General features: G+C 44.6%; 1 protein-coding gene across 3 annotated transcripts in view; it reads left to right on the top strand.

The window, feature by feature from the left end:
• The first annotated feature begins 1,255 nt into the window (after positions 1-1,255).
• The window catches only part of TXNRD1 (thioredoxin reductase 1), a 41,591-nt gene continuing 25,723 nt past the window's right edge, over positions 1,256-17,123 (top strand). Inside the window, exons 1-2 of one of the 3 annotated variants that reach the window (XM_064456076.1) lie at positions 1,256-1,274; positions 15,258-15,367. The gene's annotated coding sequence lies outside the window, so the exon portion shown is untranslated. Of the gene's footprint in view, positions 1,275-14,757; positions 15,368-15,454; positions 15,598-17,123 lie in introns of those variants that run through there. The other 2 variants (XM_064456058.1, XM_064456067.1) reach the window with 2 other exon arrangements.

The following is a 17,123-nucleotide window of genomic DNA, read 5'->3' as shown; positions in this document are numbered from 1 at the left end:
GTTCAGTGACTTTTTTTCCACTTATAGCCTTAACTTTAGTTGTGGGGGTTTTTTGGTGTTAGAAACTCCAGCTGTTTCCGGGAGGTATCACTGCGGAGTGGAAAAGTCACACAGCACCACATACAGGAGCTGCTGACGTCCCCTGTGCTAAAAAGACGAGGATGGGGAGGCAATGCCTCTTAAACCTCAAAGTTGTCATCCCGTTCTCATTCTTCCCTTTCTTTCGGTCCTCCTCCGTCGCCCGTCGCTGCTGAGCACTGCGAGCTGACATGGTTGGGGTCCTGTGCTAAAAGAGTCAGATAATCACAGCTCTGCAGGGGCTGTAGGATAAACAGATGGGATGTGTATATTTTGCACTGAGGGACCCTTAGCGTGAGTGACTTGCGCACGACCACAGAGCAGCCTGAAGGTCGTGTGAGGATTCGGCCTGAGAGCTGCGGAGGCTGTGGCGTGCGTTTCGTTGCAGTGCTTCAGCGAGCGTCGCAGCCGCCTTCGGGCTCGCTCGGCGTAACGCCACGCAGCCAGCCTGGGCAACCGGAACGAAGATCCGTCCACCAAAACCATTAACGGCTGGTTTAGTGTCTTTTCAAAACCTTTCCGAAAAAATGTCAGCGTTTGCCGTAAGCGAGAGTACCAACGGATAAATTGCCGTGTTTGGTGTAACAAGTCACACGCTTCCGCGTGAAGAGTGCAGGAAGCTCAAACTGGAGCCGACAGAAGCAGCAGCAGCAGACATTTCTGTGCAGGTGTGAGGGTGGTTTATGGGGTCATGGCTTTCACCTTACCCTGTCCGCCTCCTCGGTGTATGCCAGAAGTCCTGGCTGGCAGGCACTCCTCTTGCCACAAAGCCACGTGAAAGCCACCGCAATGGGGCCGCCGCCTGGGCCGCCCTGCAAAAGAACGACGACCAGCAACACCCAGAGCCCAGAAGGGAGCAGGGCGATAGCCCTCACCAGACCTTCCGCCTCGCACCCTTATTCCTTCAGTTTGAGCGTCTCTTTTTATCCCAAAGCACCTCCCGGATGCGCTCCTCGGCCCGGCGTCCCGCAGCAGGCAGTGCCACTCGGCGGCGGGAGCCGGCACCGACCTTCCCCGGGCCGTCCTGCGGCTCCGCCGGGCGGGCCGGCCCTCGCCCCCTCCCCGCTGCAGAAGGGGCTCCCCTCCGGCGGCGCTGGGAGCCTCCCCCGGCGGCGCCCGGCCGGAGCTGGCCGGCACCGCCCCCCGGCTGCCCGCCTCACGGAAGGAAGAAGAGGAGCGAAGGGAGCGCTCAGGGGGTGAAACGCGCCCGCTCCCACCCGCGCTTCCGCCTCGGGGCCGCCCCCGGCCCCCCGCCGAAGCCCGCCCGGCCCCGGGGCCGCGTCGGCGCCGCCGCTCCGCCAGCGGGGCGGAGGAGGGAGGGGCGGCGGCGGCCGCCAGGGGGCGCCGCGCCATGGGCAGCGGCCTGCGGAAGGGCGGGGCGGGGAGGCGGGAGCCCGGCGGCGGCAGCGCCCCGCGGGGGCGGCCGGCAGGTGCGGGGGCGGGCACCGCGCGCCTGCCGGGTAACGCTTCGCACCGAGGGGGCGGGTCACTGTGGTCTCCTGGTAAAACACCCGGGAGGGCGGAGCGGGGCGCCGCCGGGCCGGGCCGGGCCTGGCCTCCTGCCCTGCTGCCGGCTGGGCGCCTGCAGGTGTGCTCGGGGGGGTACGGGGCTGGCGTGCGTAGATCCGAGCCCCGTGTTTGATTGCGGTTCCCAGACGCAACCTCCGACGCTTGTTTTTTTGTCTCCTGACTTGACTTTATTTGAGGCCGGCGCGGGCGCTGTGGGGCCGCGCTGGGCTTCGCGCACGGTGTCCCAGCAGCACGGGAGGCGCTGGGCGGCCGGAGCCGGGGTGCGGGGCCCCCCGGCCCTGAGGGGGAGCGGGGTGCCGGGGTGAGGGTGCGGGTCACCGCTGCTGCCCGAGGGGAGCCGGCGGCTTGCGCGGGTGTGCGCTGGGGAGGGAAACGGGTTTGGAGTTAGGTGTGGGCTGAACGGCGCTCTGGTCCGTGGGGAGGGTTTCTGTCTGCCAGGATGGAGGCGCACGGCTGCAAGAGCAGTGGGGAAATCTGAGTTTTGGCTCTCTGCTTTGTACCTCTTTGGAGTCAGAGCTTCAGTCTCTGATGCTCTTTGGATAGAGTATTAACCGTGTTCTCAGTGGGTCTATAAAACCGACGATGAAAGGAGTAACGAGCTCAAAGTAATGAATGCCTGAAAATTAACCTGTGCTTACATCTGGCGCTGTACAGCAGTTCTGCATAAATGAAAAATGCACTCTTAGGATGTAGTATTTCATTGAGCATCTGCTACCCGAGGAGTGTTTTCAGCTCTACCAAATTCTTGGGAAAGGGGTCAGTTTTAGAAGATACTTTTAGATCCGCAGTGTTGGAGAACACTGAAGCTAACATGCCTTGGTAGCTTTAAGAAAATATATATTATATATTGGCAAACAGAGAATAAATATGTCTGTGCAGTAAAAGTTTGTATAAGGCGGGAGCACAGCAGGAGCTGGAAAATAAAAAGATGGGGTTTATAAAAGTTAAAACTCATGAAATCGGCTTATCATTATGGCTCCATGTTGCTTAGTGTTTTTCAGTTATACCACCATAAAATCCTTCTATCTTTAATTAGAGGCCTGGTGTTGGAAGCCCTGGATGTTCCTTGATGCTGGTAGGAAGCACTGGATAAAAGGAAAACTCAAAGCCGCTGTCAAGAGAGTCCAGTTGTCCTTATACCTTCAGGGCTGTGCAGCGCCCTGAGGCCAGTTAGGGTTAACCAACAACCGTTCCCTTACCTAATGCTGGTACTACCATCTTACGATTTAGAAATACCCGATCTAGCTTTAAATCAGATATTGAAAGCTGGGCAGGTGTGATAGCACAGAGTTTGGGGCAGAGTAAGCTGCTATGGAGTTACACTCAAACCTGGCTCCTTAGGATGATGGTGACACAAGCTCAGAAATGAAGCCTGCATCTTAATGAGCCTCTTCAGCCCTGTGAAGCTGACTCATTTAGGCTAAATGACTTTTGAAGAACTTATTGTTTATATGCTCTGCTCTATCTTTGATTTTTTTCAGTTTAAGACATTGGTTACTCCCTGTTGCCCATTCTGTAATGCTGGCAGCGTCTTAAAGTAATTCCTCAGGAAATTTGGTTTAAACTGTGATGTCAAGGTTTATACTGCAGCATCTAGGCAGCTTTGCTTCTGGGATGGTCACGTACCAGTGGATTATTAGCTCAACCCAACATCCTTTTCCCAAAGGAACATGCCAAATTTTATAATATCCATCAAGGGCAAGAGATGAGGAGAGTTGTGGGTGCTGTTGAAGAGGTTAAATAAAAGATTAAAAACAAATAATTCCAGAAATACTAATAGATGCATGTAATTTACTTTAAGCATATTTCAAATAAGCTACTTACTCATTGTTTAACTGACTCTAAAATGAACAATTTTAAGTTAACCCCTTTCTATAGTTAGTCATGCCAGCCAGTGGTTTTGGTTGGGTTTTTTTTAGTGTTTGTTTTATTTTATGTCTACATACATCTCTTGGACAAGGTGTATTTAAACTTCTGTGTGTAGTAGGAGGAAGAAATTGGGCCGTTCCTAGCTGTAAGAGTTTCTTAATTATTCTCTGGACCTATTCCCACCCTTCCATCATTTTGTCAAGGGGAATAAAAATTCGGAGTTGTTAATTTGCTGTAAGATCTAAAAGGATGTTTAAAAAAGCAAACAGTAGCAAGCTGGTAATGAGCAAAACTGGAAAGGAAAATGATGACTAGCACAGGAAAGAGTAAAAATATTAAGATAAAGCACTTACAGCTATGTTATGCAAAGTATATTAAAGACATTCTCTTGTCCTTAGCTTGTGCTTTCAAAAGATTATCCCACAATCTTCAAATAGCATTCAGTTTACTTCACCAATTGCATTTTGCGTAAGCAGTATTTATGACATTTTGTGGGTACTAAGGTGTGAAAATTGGAAATAACTCAGAGGACAATGCTTTTCCTGAGTTTTAAATTTATCTCCACGCTACTTTTAGTTTTCTGTGTTACAGACGTGCAAAAAGGATTGAGAAAAATCAAAGCTAGACAATAAGGGGCTAAACCCGCACATCTCAGAATCAAGATAGCCTGGGTTGCAGCTTTTGCTTTATAAAACATATTGTTTCTGTGGGACTCTGCCTTGGCATCACCCCAAGTGCTGCTTTTTTTCCCCCAGAACTTCATGCTAGATGAATTTTATGAGCAGCTGCGTTTTCATTTCAGTTTGACTTTCATGTAAATTGAAGCTCCTTGCAGGGCTGGGCCTTCAGGCCATGGCACACACTTGCTGGTGGACCGGGAAAGTTATAACAGACTTGGAGCAAAATTTGGGTTGGACTCAACAAAGTGAATTAACAAAGTATTGTTAAAATCATTGCTCTTTATTTTTAGTGCTAATATGAGAGCCTCTGAATACAGCGTAACTATGAGAGAGACTAACGGGATCCACTCTGGTGGTCCTAGTTCTGTGCTGGAGTACAAACACTGACGGTGATTAAGTTGCATTGACATTTACATGTGGTGACTGTGTGAGTAATGAGGCCCCAAGTATTTTTATTTTTGCAGGATTTCCTGCAGATGTTTTGACGATATAATTTACATGTGAACTGCTCCGGGGTAACAGTAACAATAACAGATGTGTCACAGCACTCTGTGGAGACAAGTAGAGTGAACTTGACTCCTGGAGGTGGTGTCATGGTTGCCCATGTTCTTCTTCTACCCTTGTTTACAGTTATGCCATCCCCTTGGTTTCTGCTGTGAACGGGAACAGTGCTTGGCCCTCACAACATATCTTACTGGTCCCCTTTTTCCAGTCCATTCTTACAGCTTCTCTATTTTCAAGGCTTCCTTGGAGATAAAACTTCACTGCTTGTTCCTGTCTGAAGGTTGTTCCTCCATCAGGCCCATCTTGGGCATCCTTTGGTAGGGTGTCTTACTATCTTTTTGGTTGTGCTTGCAGAAAACAAAACAAATACCAGATAAAATCGTGCACTTTGGCTTATTCAGTATGCTGAATTGGTAACTTTTCTTTTTTTGCTGGCTTGAAGTGAGTGCACTTCACCACTGCGATCTCCTGAGAAAGTTTTATCTTTGATGCCTCCTCTGTTTTTGATATCTGGGTTTTGATATCTGCCTGTTGTTATGCAGCTGCCTTCCAGTCTGTAGTATCTTGACTCATATACTCCCTGTGAAATTCTTTTTCAGTGCTTGTTCAGTTTTTCCCTCGTTCATACTTTTCAGTAACTTCCTTTTCAGAATGTGGTGTCACATTGTAGGTCTTCCTCACAGAGCCATCTTCTAGCTTGCCAAGCTACATCCGATACCTTCTCTTCTTCCTCCTCTTCAGCTTGGTTTTAACTTCTGTTTTTCTTTCCGAAAGGTCACAGCAGTTGCTTTCCATAGCATATTGCCTTTTCTGTATGTAGTGTCCATGCCTTGCACTGTTGACCAGGTAGTCGGACTGTCTGTGGCAAACCCTGCAGAACTGTGCGACCCCCCCCAACCAGTAATTTTTGGTTGTTAGAATGCTTTCTGACCCAGCACTTTCATTTGCCTAAGAGAGATAACAAATGCAAAGGGAGGAAGTAAGTAAAGTATGCAAATACTTCTGTTTCCATATAAAATAATAATAGCTTAGTCTAGTCTAGTCCTAAACTTTTCTTAAGAATCTGCTAATGAACTGGTTTTATGTAGTGAACTGAGATACCATCTCATTTCATCTTCTATTCTAGCAAACATGCCTGTTTTACCTGTTAAGTCTGCTGCTTGGAGAAGAAGTTGTTGTTTGGCACGGTCACCTCGCCTGTGTCGTGGTGTTGCACCCCCAGCATGGTGGGAAGAAGTCTTAATTTCCTTAATTCCTCTACTGTTTGCACAGCCTGACATGAAACAAGCACCTCTCTGTAATTCTAGTTCACAAAAGTGTAACGTATTTACCCATCTTTCACAACTGTTGCCAGCTAGACCTTTGTCAGAACCTGTATGCATCAGCTTGGTTTGCACTTGGGTAGCAAGACAGTTTGGAAGGCAATGACCTGTTAGATTATCCTGCTTCGCTCACTTTGTAGAAATGGCATGTCATTGTTTACTGGGCTGCAAAAAGCAGGACTGAATTCTTCTACCCAAGTCCTTTTGTTTTTCAAAGACATGAAACTTCCGTTACTCTGGACTAAGTGTTTTTTTCCCCCACTCTTAAAAAAGCCTGGCTTGGGGAGAACAAAAAATCACAGACTTCTGAGCCAGGTACTCAAGTACTTTCCATGCTGTGGTACCTGCCTTAAACTTCATGACCATTCTGGGAGATCACCTGAAAAAAGCTTGTTTTCCTTTAACCGTGTTCACTTTTAATACTGGCTCATTTGACAAAAAAACCTGAATGTGTGTGAGCTGTTTTCCACTGTTTGTTCTTTTTTTATGTTCTCAAAGAGATGTGTGGGAATGAATAAATGGCTGTAGCTGTGGTAGTGACAATAAAAGCATGGCCGATTGTGGTAGGGACTAATGAATGGCACCAGCACCAGGAGATCCTGTTCCAGCCCTGCTCGGTCCTGTTTCACCTCTCTGTGCCTCAGGTGCCACACTTGTTCTAGTGTGGCTGGTGATACTACCTCCTCTTCTTAGAGAGTTGTTTGTTTATTGACCAGGAAAAAAAAAAGGAGCATGAGAGTATTAATCACAGTTTGTGGGAGCCACAGGTTTGTGTTGGCCACAGGAATTTAAAGGAAAAAAACCCAGGAAGCTCAGCTTCTTCAGGTCATCCCAAATGAAGGGTGAGCGAGTATGGATGGCACTGTGAGCATGATAGACCTATGGGTAGTCATACGAGAAATCAGCCTCCTTTGTTTTGATTTGGATTAGACAAAACATTGTACTGATATGGGTAAATCCAAATGCAATAGCGACTTTTGAAGGGAATAGAGGGAAATCCCATGTTAAAATTACCAGTATTATAAGATGATGTTTTCCATAAAGATTGCATATGAATCTTTACATGAGATGTTGAAGCTTTTACTATGGTTCCAGAGGCAGGGAAGCTTTATATTAAGTTTTTCATAACCTAGTTAATTTAGTTCATGATGAAATAAAATGAAAGATTGAAGTGGTCAAAGATATTCAATTAATTTAGCATTAACTGCCTTTTTACTGAGAAAGAGATAATCTGAAGTTTACCTTTGTTTAATTTATACAGCTTGTTCTGTATAAGCCAACAGAGTTTGTATTGTAGATGTTCTAGAAATATTTGAGGTCAGCACGTGATGTTATGCTCACAGAAAACATCCCTATTAGTGCTAATTAGAGCAACCTGGCTAATTCCTATATGGTTTATGGTAAACAATTACATAAGAAAAGAGTAAAGGCAGAAGACTTTCCAGGGCAAGTACCAATTGTGTGATGCTGCTAAGGACTTTGGTGGTGAGAGCACTACTAGGAAAGTCTGCAAGAAAGCCTGGGTCTTGTTGGAGTGGGGCTTCAAATTCCCACTGGATATTTAGAAAAGCAAAAGGAAAAATAAATGCCTGGAAGTAAGAATTACTTCTGTTGTTAGGAACTAGGAACTCAGGCCAATTTCAGAACCCCTTTGCAGACTATCAGGATGTGACAGGTTATGAGCTTGAGTGCCTGGTCACGTGGAGGCTGAGAAGGAGGTATTTTAGTGCTGAGCTTCTTGCCCTCTCATTCTTCTTGGATGCAAAGGCGGTGTATTGCTGCCCTCAAAACAGTGCTGACCCATCTTGAGTGAAAACTGGATTGGAGGATGTTGCTGAGTCAGTTCCCAGATGTTCATTAGAAAATTGAGCTGAAAGGGGTGAATTTTGTCACTTAAGGCCTTTGTTTGGGTGGGAGCTTTTCCATTGGGTATAGAGAGCTTTGAATCAGGCCCTCAGATAGATGTCACTTCAAAGCCTGTCTTTTGTTTGATCTAGCAGTTGTCATTCCTCGGTCAGTATTTCTTATTTGGCTTGTTTTGGTTTTCTAATTCCTGCCCTGCTATGTAGAGGTTAGATTAAAAGTTCTCAGTAGAATTTTATGGTCCTTTGAGAAAGCACTGTGAAGCTTTCTGTCATTTTCTGCCTTTTTCATATGTTAACCACATTTGATTTGCTGAGAATGATCAGGTTTTTTCTTTTCTGGCTTAGAGAACTTAACACTTAGGTTGAAAAGTTTCCAGAAGAAAAATTTGTAACTACATGTTTTGCCCTGACGAAAAGGCTTTCAAATGCCTTTTGTACTCAAATAGTTGTGGTAAAAAAGAATTTATGTTTTCATGAGCAAGGTAAGTGTTTTGAAGTAACACTACAGACTACAGTCCAGGACTCTGTTAACAGTAATCTGTGCTGAAGTAGAGTCCCCTAGTTTCTGTTTGTGTACCCTGTTTCAACTAAATGCAAAGTTAAGTTATTCTACATTATGTCTTGATGTCGAACCCATTCAAGCTATGCTTTATTTAAATGGAACAAGTCTTAAGCTCTTATGTATGAAAAGCCAATTAACAAGAATCCAATGGAAACTAAAGCACTTTGCAGCAACACACTGAATAAATATAAGCAATAACATAGTTGGGAAAACTTCTGACTTCTTTGGAAAATGCATTTTACACTTGAAAGCAATTAAGTGCTATTCCAACCAGTTATCTCTGGCAGAGCAAAGGTTTAGGTGTTGATTCCTATTGAACTTCAAGAAAATTCTGCTTTGATTTCCCCCGCCCCCGATTTGGAAGAGACCCACAAGGATCATCAAGTCCACTCCTGTCCCTGCACAGGACAAGCCCAAAATTCACACCATATCTCTGACAGCATAGTCCAAGTGCTTCTTGAATAGCATCAGGCTTGGTGCTGTGACTGCCTCCCTGGAGAGCCTGTTCCAGTGCTCTACCACCCTCTGGGTGAAGAACCTTTTCCTAATATCCAACCTAAACCTCCCCTGCCATTCCCTCGGGTCCTGTCATTGGTCTCCAGAGAGAAGAGATGAGTACCTGCCCCTCTTCCTCCCCTTGTGAGGAAGCTGTAGACTGTGATGAGGTCTCCCGTCAGTCTCCTCCTCTCCAGGCCGAACAAACCAAGGGACTTCAGCTACTCATTTTATCGTTTCTCCACTAAACCCTTCACCAAATTTGTGGCCCTTCTCTGGACACTCTAGTAGCTTTTTATCCTTAATGTACTGTGGCACCCAAAACTACACACAGCACTCATCAAGGTGAGGCCTCTCCAGTGCAGAGCAGGGCGGGACAATTACCTCCATCGACCAGCTGCAATGCAGTGCTTGATGCACCTCAGGACTCGGTTGGCCCTCTTGGCTGCCAGGGCACACCATTGGCTCATGTTCAATTTTCCATCGACCAGAACCCCCAGGTCCCTCTCTGCAGAGCAGCTCTCCAGCCTCTCATTCCCCAGTCTGTATGTACACCCAGGGTTGCTGTGACCCAGGTGCAAAATCTGGCACTTGCCCTTGTTAAACTTCATAGGGTTAGCGATTGCCCAGCTCTCCAGTCTGTCCAGATCCCTCTGCAGGGCCTCTCTGTCCTTGTGAGTGTCAACAGCTCCTCCCAATTTTGTACCATCAGCAAACTTAATTAGTATTCTTTCAAGGCCTGCATCCAAGTCATTTATGAAGAGATTAATGAGTACTGGCCCCAAGATGGATCCCTGCGGAACCCCACTAGTGACTGGCTGCCAGCCCGATGTAACCCCATATACTATGACCCTTTGAGCCGGACCCATCAGCCAGTTGCTCACCCATTGCAGTACATGTTTATCCTGCTGTACGCTGGACATTTTGTCCGGGAGAATACTGTAAGAGACAGTATCGAAAGCTTTACTGAAATCTAAAATGATCACATCGACTGATTTTCCTTGATCAACTCAGTGGGCAACCTTGTTATAGAAGGAGATCAAATTTGTTAGGCAGGACTTTCCCCTTGTGAACCCGTGCTGGCTGGGACCAAGGACTGCATTGTCTTTCACATGTTTTTTTCAGTAACTCCCAGAATAATCTTCTCCATAGTTTTTCCAGGCACAGAGTTGACACTGATAAGACTTTTACTTGTCAGTCTTGAAGCCTGGTGGTTTTTGAATTTGAGACCAAGTCAGAATCAAACTTTGTATGAAACACCCTGTTGCATTTGTTTGTGAATTCAGTAGGCCTATAGGGAAGTGAGTGTAGAAAAGGACATCAGTGAGCCAGATTACACAACCAGTCCCTTAGTGAAGTTGGGGCTGGTTTGGGTCAGCTCTCATTTATATCAGTAGTCAAGTATTGCTAAGAAGAAAAGCAATAGCTTAATGAAGTAACTCTCACCAATGGTTCTGGCTCCTTGGTCAGACATGGAGGGAGCACCGGCTTTCTGATGGGATGCTTACTATCACAATAATTTCAAACACTTGAACACCTTTTGGATGTTTCAGCAACATGTCAAGCGAGTCACTGGCAGAACCAGAGGATCATCAAGGCCATTTTCTGGGCTTATGCATGCGGTGCTTTCTTTGTGCTACATGAAGTCTGCATGTGTGGAAAGCAGGCAGATAAGAAAGCAGACCTGTGATCCTGGGAGGATGAAAGTGATTTCACTGTTCAGTCTCATCTGTTAATGTCTGTGCACTCTGCAGGTGAAGGAGCTATTCAAATGCCCAGTTCTTTGTTTTTCATTTGAACTGCACCAAACAGATAAGTGAGCAAGCGGTCTTAAGGGCTGAGTGCATAGCTCACTCTTTCTTAACTTCTTCCTCAGTGCTTGCATATGCAGACAGTGAGATTCTTCGAGAAAAAAACAGCCTTTAGCCCTGGGAAAGCACATGTTTTTGTGGTATTGGTGAAGTGTTTTCGTTTGTTCCACTCACCGTGGAACTTATTCCTTGCAGGCTGAAATTACAAACCATAAGGAGTACATACAACTGTTGCAAGCTTCTGCTTATGTTAGTAGGTGCAAAAAAATACTCTGAGGTAGGGTTTTTTTCACCTTCTGGGTTTTGTTTTCTTAATATTTGACACTTTGGAGGGAAACCAAAGATTTTACTCTAGCTATGTAATTTCTGTGCAGTTGTCGTCACACATGGTCCTTTACACATAGTCAAGGACAATTTCAGAGAGAAGGCTAGAAGTGCTTGTAATTGGGTGTAACATATATCTTGGTCCTGTGCATAGACAGCAGGATTCAAGGGTCACATATACCAGCCTTCAGAAGTAGCATTCATGGGACATCATCAGTGGTTCACTCTTGATTAACAGTGCTTGTCAGCGAGCATTGAATTCTGTGTGTGTAAATGTCAGGTTGGCCTGTTGTAACTGTTACTGACTTGTTATGGGTTCAGATTTTGGCAGAGTTCAGGTGGGGAGGCAAATGTACCTCTGCGCTACCTTTAGACTTCCTCTGGCAGGGCAGCCACAGAAAGAGAATAGCCACAGGGCTGTGCTAGTTTATTCTGTCAAAGGTACCAGCAGTTCTTGGCAAGGATCACTAGAGCACAGCTCATGCAGCCCTATCTAAGCAAGCCCTGACACATCTACAGTAGCCAGCTCCGTTGCTTCTCTTGATTAGCCGTAAGGCTGCACAGTGTCTCTGTCACAGTGAAAAATACTGTGAAGTAGGCTGAAGGTCTACCTTGCATCCACTCATCAAAGTACAGTTTCTAAGTATTATTTTTCACTTTCCCACCCACTGATCCTGGCTCTCTGAGAAGTGTGGGTGCATTGTGGTTCCTCTAGGGGCAAAGGCAATTTAGGAGATTCTCCTCCTCTGTATCCTGCCCCAAGTTTCCATTCCTTCACAGTTTTGTCAGTTCAGCTGATAGATCCACGCTGAGAGGCTGCCTTGCTGTGATGTGATCCAGGCTGGAGGTGTGTATTTTAAAGGTTTGGGGTTTCTCTCTTGTCGTAATCTGGGTGATATAATGGCTCTGTTACCATCACTTCCAAATGTTTGAGTTTACGCAACACGGGAGGTAGTGACCTGTGTTGAAAGGGCAGAAGTGAGAGAAGGAGGAGCTGAAACTTTCTCTACCTAAAGAGCTATTTTGAGTGTAAGGTAAACATTTATCATCATTTGAAATAGTCTTCTCAGATGCCTGAACGGAAGGGTGTAAAGCAAGTCACATGATTGTTCATAAGCATTACAAAATTAGAGGCATCTTCTGAACTACTGGAATAGAGACAGCTATTTTTTAATTATGTAGTTTGTAAAAAATGTGAAGTTTGTTCTTGTTGATAATGTCCTGCAGAGTGATACAGAAAATCTAGGTAAATCAGCAAAGACCTTTGCCTTGAAGTGCCACTTTTAGACCTTCATGGTGAGTAGCGGAAGGGCAGGTGCTTTCCGCAGGTCTCCACGTCCTGCCTCAGCAGCCCTTTGGATCCCTGGGTGGACATTTTTGCAGAGCATGGTGATTCTTATCCTGGAGCAGTTCTGCTCACAAAGCTGGTCTGGGCCATTGTGTTGGGCTGGTCACATTCCTGTGTGGTCAAGGCCTTCTGAAACCAATCGTGCCTTTTTTTACTCCTGCCAGAAGTTACACAACTGACAGTCGAAAGTTCAGAGGCCTCGGTAACAGGGAGGACTTTGGTTCATGAGGAAGCTTGCTCCCAATAAGGAAGGATATGGATTTAAAAAAATGTAGTTGTTTCACTCTTTGGTTTTTGGGGTTTTTTGCTCTGCTAAAGCAGTGGCAGTGCGGTTTAGTGTAGTCTGCTTCAGAAATAGATTCAGGTAGATGCTAAAAAGGCAGGGTTTGGCTGATTTAACAAGCTGGTAGGCAAATCTGGCAGTTTTGCTGCCACCTGGGAGAGATATGTTGCTGCTCCCTCTTCCTTCACCCTGGTCTGCGTGGATATGCCTTCTGCCTGCCACCGGCTGCAGTGCTCATGGGATCCTTTCCTGAGCTGGCTGAACTTGTTAGGCTGGTGGGAAACCGTCCACGTCTTTTTCTTCTCCTGTGCTAGTTTTCATCTAGGTTAGTGAGTTGATTTAGGTCATGTGAAGGGTCTGTCGGCTGCCAGAGCTGGTGCCTAGTATGCAGACAGGGTATTTTGTCAGCAAGAAGAAGAAGAAAAACAGTGTGGTGGGAAAGAGTAGGCTTGTCCCATTTTGATAGTAATGATTTCTTAGACTGGTTCATCCCATGTGAAGGAGCACTTGGCAGGTCATAGGGGAGGTAGCACTCAACAGCCACCATCTTCTAGATTAGGACTAATAAAAAACCAGACAGTGGTAGTGCAGGGTAAGAGCCTCACTGGATCTTCCTGAAGTGGCTGTGGGTTGCTACAGACTTGCCGAAGTAATGCTGATGTGTATGGGCAAAGAGAGTAATCCTTACCACTGCGCCTCTGAGGATTATCCAGAGTGGCTCTGTGATCCAGGTTCTCCTTAGCAGTGGAGTGCTACAAAAAGGTACCTGCTGATTGATTTCTGGAAAGTACCGATTCACCAGGACGGTGGGTTATAGTAATTGCCATTAACGGATGGAATTTTATGGAGAGCAGGCACATGACGCACGGAGCACTTTTTGCTTTGTCATCCTGCCTGTGGCAGGTTGCCCAAACCAGCACGGGAGAGGCCCCTAGTAGCAGCAGCCTGCATAGAAACTCTTTTAAGTCTCTGCCAGAGGTTATGGTTGCCTTTGGGTTTTGGGTCTATTGCTAAAGCAAAGTACCTCTAGCACAGATCTACCTGAAAATAATTAGAGATGTTTATATAAATGCCTGTGTTGTCTAATGACTAGATTTTTATCCCATTGAAGATACAGTTTTAGGTGAGCATTCCTGAGGTTGTTCAAACTTGTTATAGGAATAAAATATGAGGCTTCAGTTGCTTCAGGTACACGCAGGACTGTAGCTTTGATAATATATCGAAGAAAAAAATTCTTTGTGAAGATTGTGACCAGTGTTCAAAGCCCATGTTCTTGCTTTTTGTTTTTGTATGCATGTGTATATACACAGCTGAATTCCTGCGTACCTTCCTCAAGCTAGAATAGGCCAAGTATTATCCATCACTAATATTACTATTAACTATTGTGTAATGATTCTGATCTTTAAACCCTTGTACCAACATCAGCAAAGTACTCTTCCCGATACTTTTGTAAGATAAAGGAATTTTATCGCCAAGTTTCAGAGAAGAAATCAGAGACAACGAGGTTACAGACCAATTTTTAATGACTGCCTTTTGTGCGCGCGCGCGCGTGTGTGTGTGTGTGTGAATGCTCTTCAGGTCTGTGGGCTCAGTGCCCAAGGAATGTATATGCATTCAGTATGGCTGTTTGTCTAAGTATGTGCACGTGTCAGAGTTTGCTAATTAATGCTGGTTGTGCAGTGCAAAATAGGTATGTGATTAAGTACAAATAAGTGTGTACTGACCCATTTATTGGAAATTAAGCCTAATGTAACTCAGAGTTATGTGGAGGAAGACAGAGCTGATAATGGATTCCAATCAAGTATCAGATTTTCTTCTGTTTTTTTCCCATACCATGTCAAATAAAATATTACCATGTGCAGAGATGCTTTTTTTCTTTCCACTAATATGCTTAACGTTTTCTATTGGATATATACATATATCTCCAACAGCATAGATATTTAAAATCAGTTATGACCAGTGAGCGAACACAGATCTTTTCCAGGATTTTGAAGATATTAATTTAGAAGATTTCATAGTATAGGCAATACCATATGGCAGAAATTATTTTGGGGGGGGGGGGGGGGGGGGGGGGATGGGGAGAGGCATGGCAAAAACAGTTATATCAATACATTGAACTGAAAGAAGTCTCCAGGGAACTAATTGCAGGAGAAAAATGAAAACTTTTAATTCAGTTTATAAAGTACAAGTCTGAACAAAATGACAGCACATCAGCATAAGAAAATCACTTTCTGTGCAAGAAAGGTAAAAAATTACAATTTTCCTTTAGGACTGAAGTTTCAGGCTTAGCCACAGCAAATCTTATTTCCTTGCTTTGTTCCAAGCATACTGTGTGATTGGCAAAATCTGCTGAAATCCTAGCCAAATCTCATGGGATTTTATTAAAGAGAAAATATAGCAAGTCATCCTAACGTTGCAAATGACTCATCGGTCGCCGTAGGAAATGCACCCCTGAGACAGGCATGCCGCTGATGAGGAAGCGATGAGGCCGCCAGGCCACTCCCCCAGACAATTTTGCTTGAGGAGCTCAGCCTTCATAAAGAACGTCTCTCCAGACACTACGTTATTTTATTCTTTATTTCACAGAGGGAGCACAGAAGCTGCAAGAAGGGCAGTGCGAAGTAACAGCAGAAACTTCACAGCCAGTTGTTTTTGTACAGGAGAAGCAAATAGGAGATCATGAGAAACCTTTAAAGGTAGGGGGAGATACATTTTTAAAGTCTATAATATAGTTTTGACCTTGAAAAATAATAAGAATGTAGGCTTTCTTTTAAAAATTGTAGTTCTTGGGACAAGAATGGAGGAGATCTGTTCTCAGGATGGGATCATGGTCATGAACAAGTTGCCCCAGAAAACGGGAAGTGGAGCTTGTCAAGATCCTGGCCGCTTTGGAGCGGGGTTCTAGGATGTGGTTTCGGAGGGGAAGGTTGTAATCTACTTTGTCTGATCTAAACTTTAAATATGTTTTTATGAAGAATGATTAAGAAGAACTAATGAAAAATGGATTGAACAGTAGCGAATAAAACCTGAAGTTTCTTAATCCATGTGAAAACATAAAGCATTTTTCTTAAAAGAAAAAGAAGTAACATGATATAAATAGTGATCTAAGCAAATTTTATGAGTAGTTATTGTGGTTTCTTTATATGCATCATAAGATACCGTTCTTGGTAGTTGGGTCTGATGACTGTGTGGGAGTTTGCCTGTGCTTAAGCTCCACACTGTCCCGTTGCCACTGAGCAAACAAGAATGGCACACTTGCTCTAATTTTATATCCCTAAATAGGATTAAAGGGAAACAGCATATGATAATACAGCATATGTTCCTTTTTCACTCTCATTCTGATTGCAGTAGGATGTTTGAGCCTGGTCAATGGCTATATTATGAAAATAGAAGGGGAACCTAGCGCAAAGTAGATTGAGTAGTAGGTGTATATATTGGGGTGGCAGAGCAGGAGAAGAGGAAGGAAGATGGGGTATTTTTGGATGTCTTCACAACAGCCACAGGTGTTTTCTAGGTTTTGTTTCTGCTATTAACATGCTACCCCAGGGTTATCAAATACTATTAAAATGTAAATTTCTACAGGCAGATGCACAGCCTGAATTTCTGCTGACATTGCTGTGTAATTCGCTGGAGGGTTGGGGGATTTTGTCAGTGATATGGCTGTGCTGGTGGCAGTCTGTAGGGTAGACATACCTACAGAGAGGGAATAATGAAACTTGGAGGAAGGCGACGCTAGAATGGGTTGAGCACAAAGGGCTGCTTAATGCAAAATAAGATGAAAAGAGAAGGGAAGATTCTTCAGGTTATTTTTGCTCCTTTTATTTGCCATGACTACTCCAGTAGTACTGAATCAATTCCTACCTAGTTAGCCAGATAGAAACACTTGAATAAAAGTGAGCAGATTTGTAAAGTGACTAAGCATGGCTTTCTTTATTTACCTTTTTGGTCTTAAAAGTTTTGTCATGAATTCAGTTGATACTCACTGATTTACATCAGCTGAGGAATCTGGTTTTTACTCACTCCAGATCTTGTCCTGCAGTTTGAGAGGCATTGAGAATTTTTCCATCAACTCCAAAGGCTTGAAGGTTTGAAGCCCTGATAAATTTGAGCTTCACAAATTAAGTACCAAGGCTCATTTTAGAAAGAGTATGTGAAGGCAGTGTGATGCTCTTTGTGGCACACAGCTGTCGAAATGCATTTTAGGACTTACGGTTGTTTTTCTGTGGTAGCAGTCATCTGATCAAAAGAATAAAAACGAATCTCTTGTGAGTATTCACACTTGAGCCATTTGACACCAGAGTTAGTTACAATGCTAAACTAAAGCAATAATAAACACAGGCATGTTACAAAAATTTAGTTTTCAGAAATAGTTTTCTTCATTCAGTTTTGTTCATTCAGTTGGTAAGGCTGGTAATTGCAGATAATTACGTTGTATATGATTGTTGTATTTTC

This window comes from Phalacrocorax carbo, chromosome 1 (assembly GCF_963921805.1).
Source record: "Phalacrocorax carbo chromosome 1, bPhaCar2.1, whole genome shotgun sequence".
NCBI classification, from domain to species: Eukaryota; Metazoa; Chordata; class Aves; order Suliformes; family Phalacrocoracidae; genus Phalacrocorax; species Phalacrocorax carbo.
The sequence above is the reverse complement of the archived record's forward strand: the minus strand, read 5'-3'. Positions and strand labels throughout refer to the sequence as shown.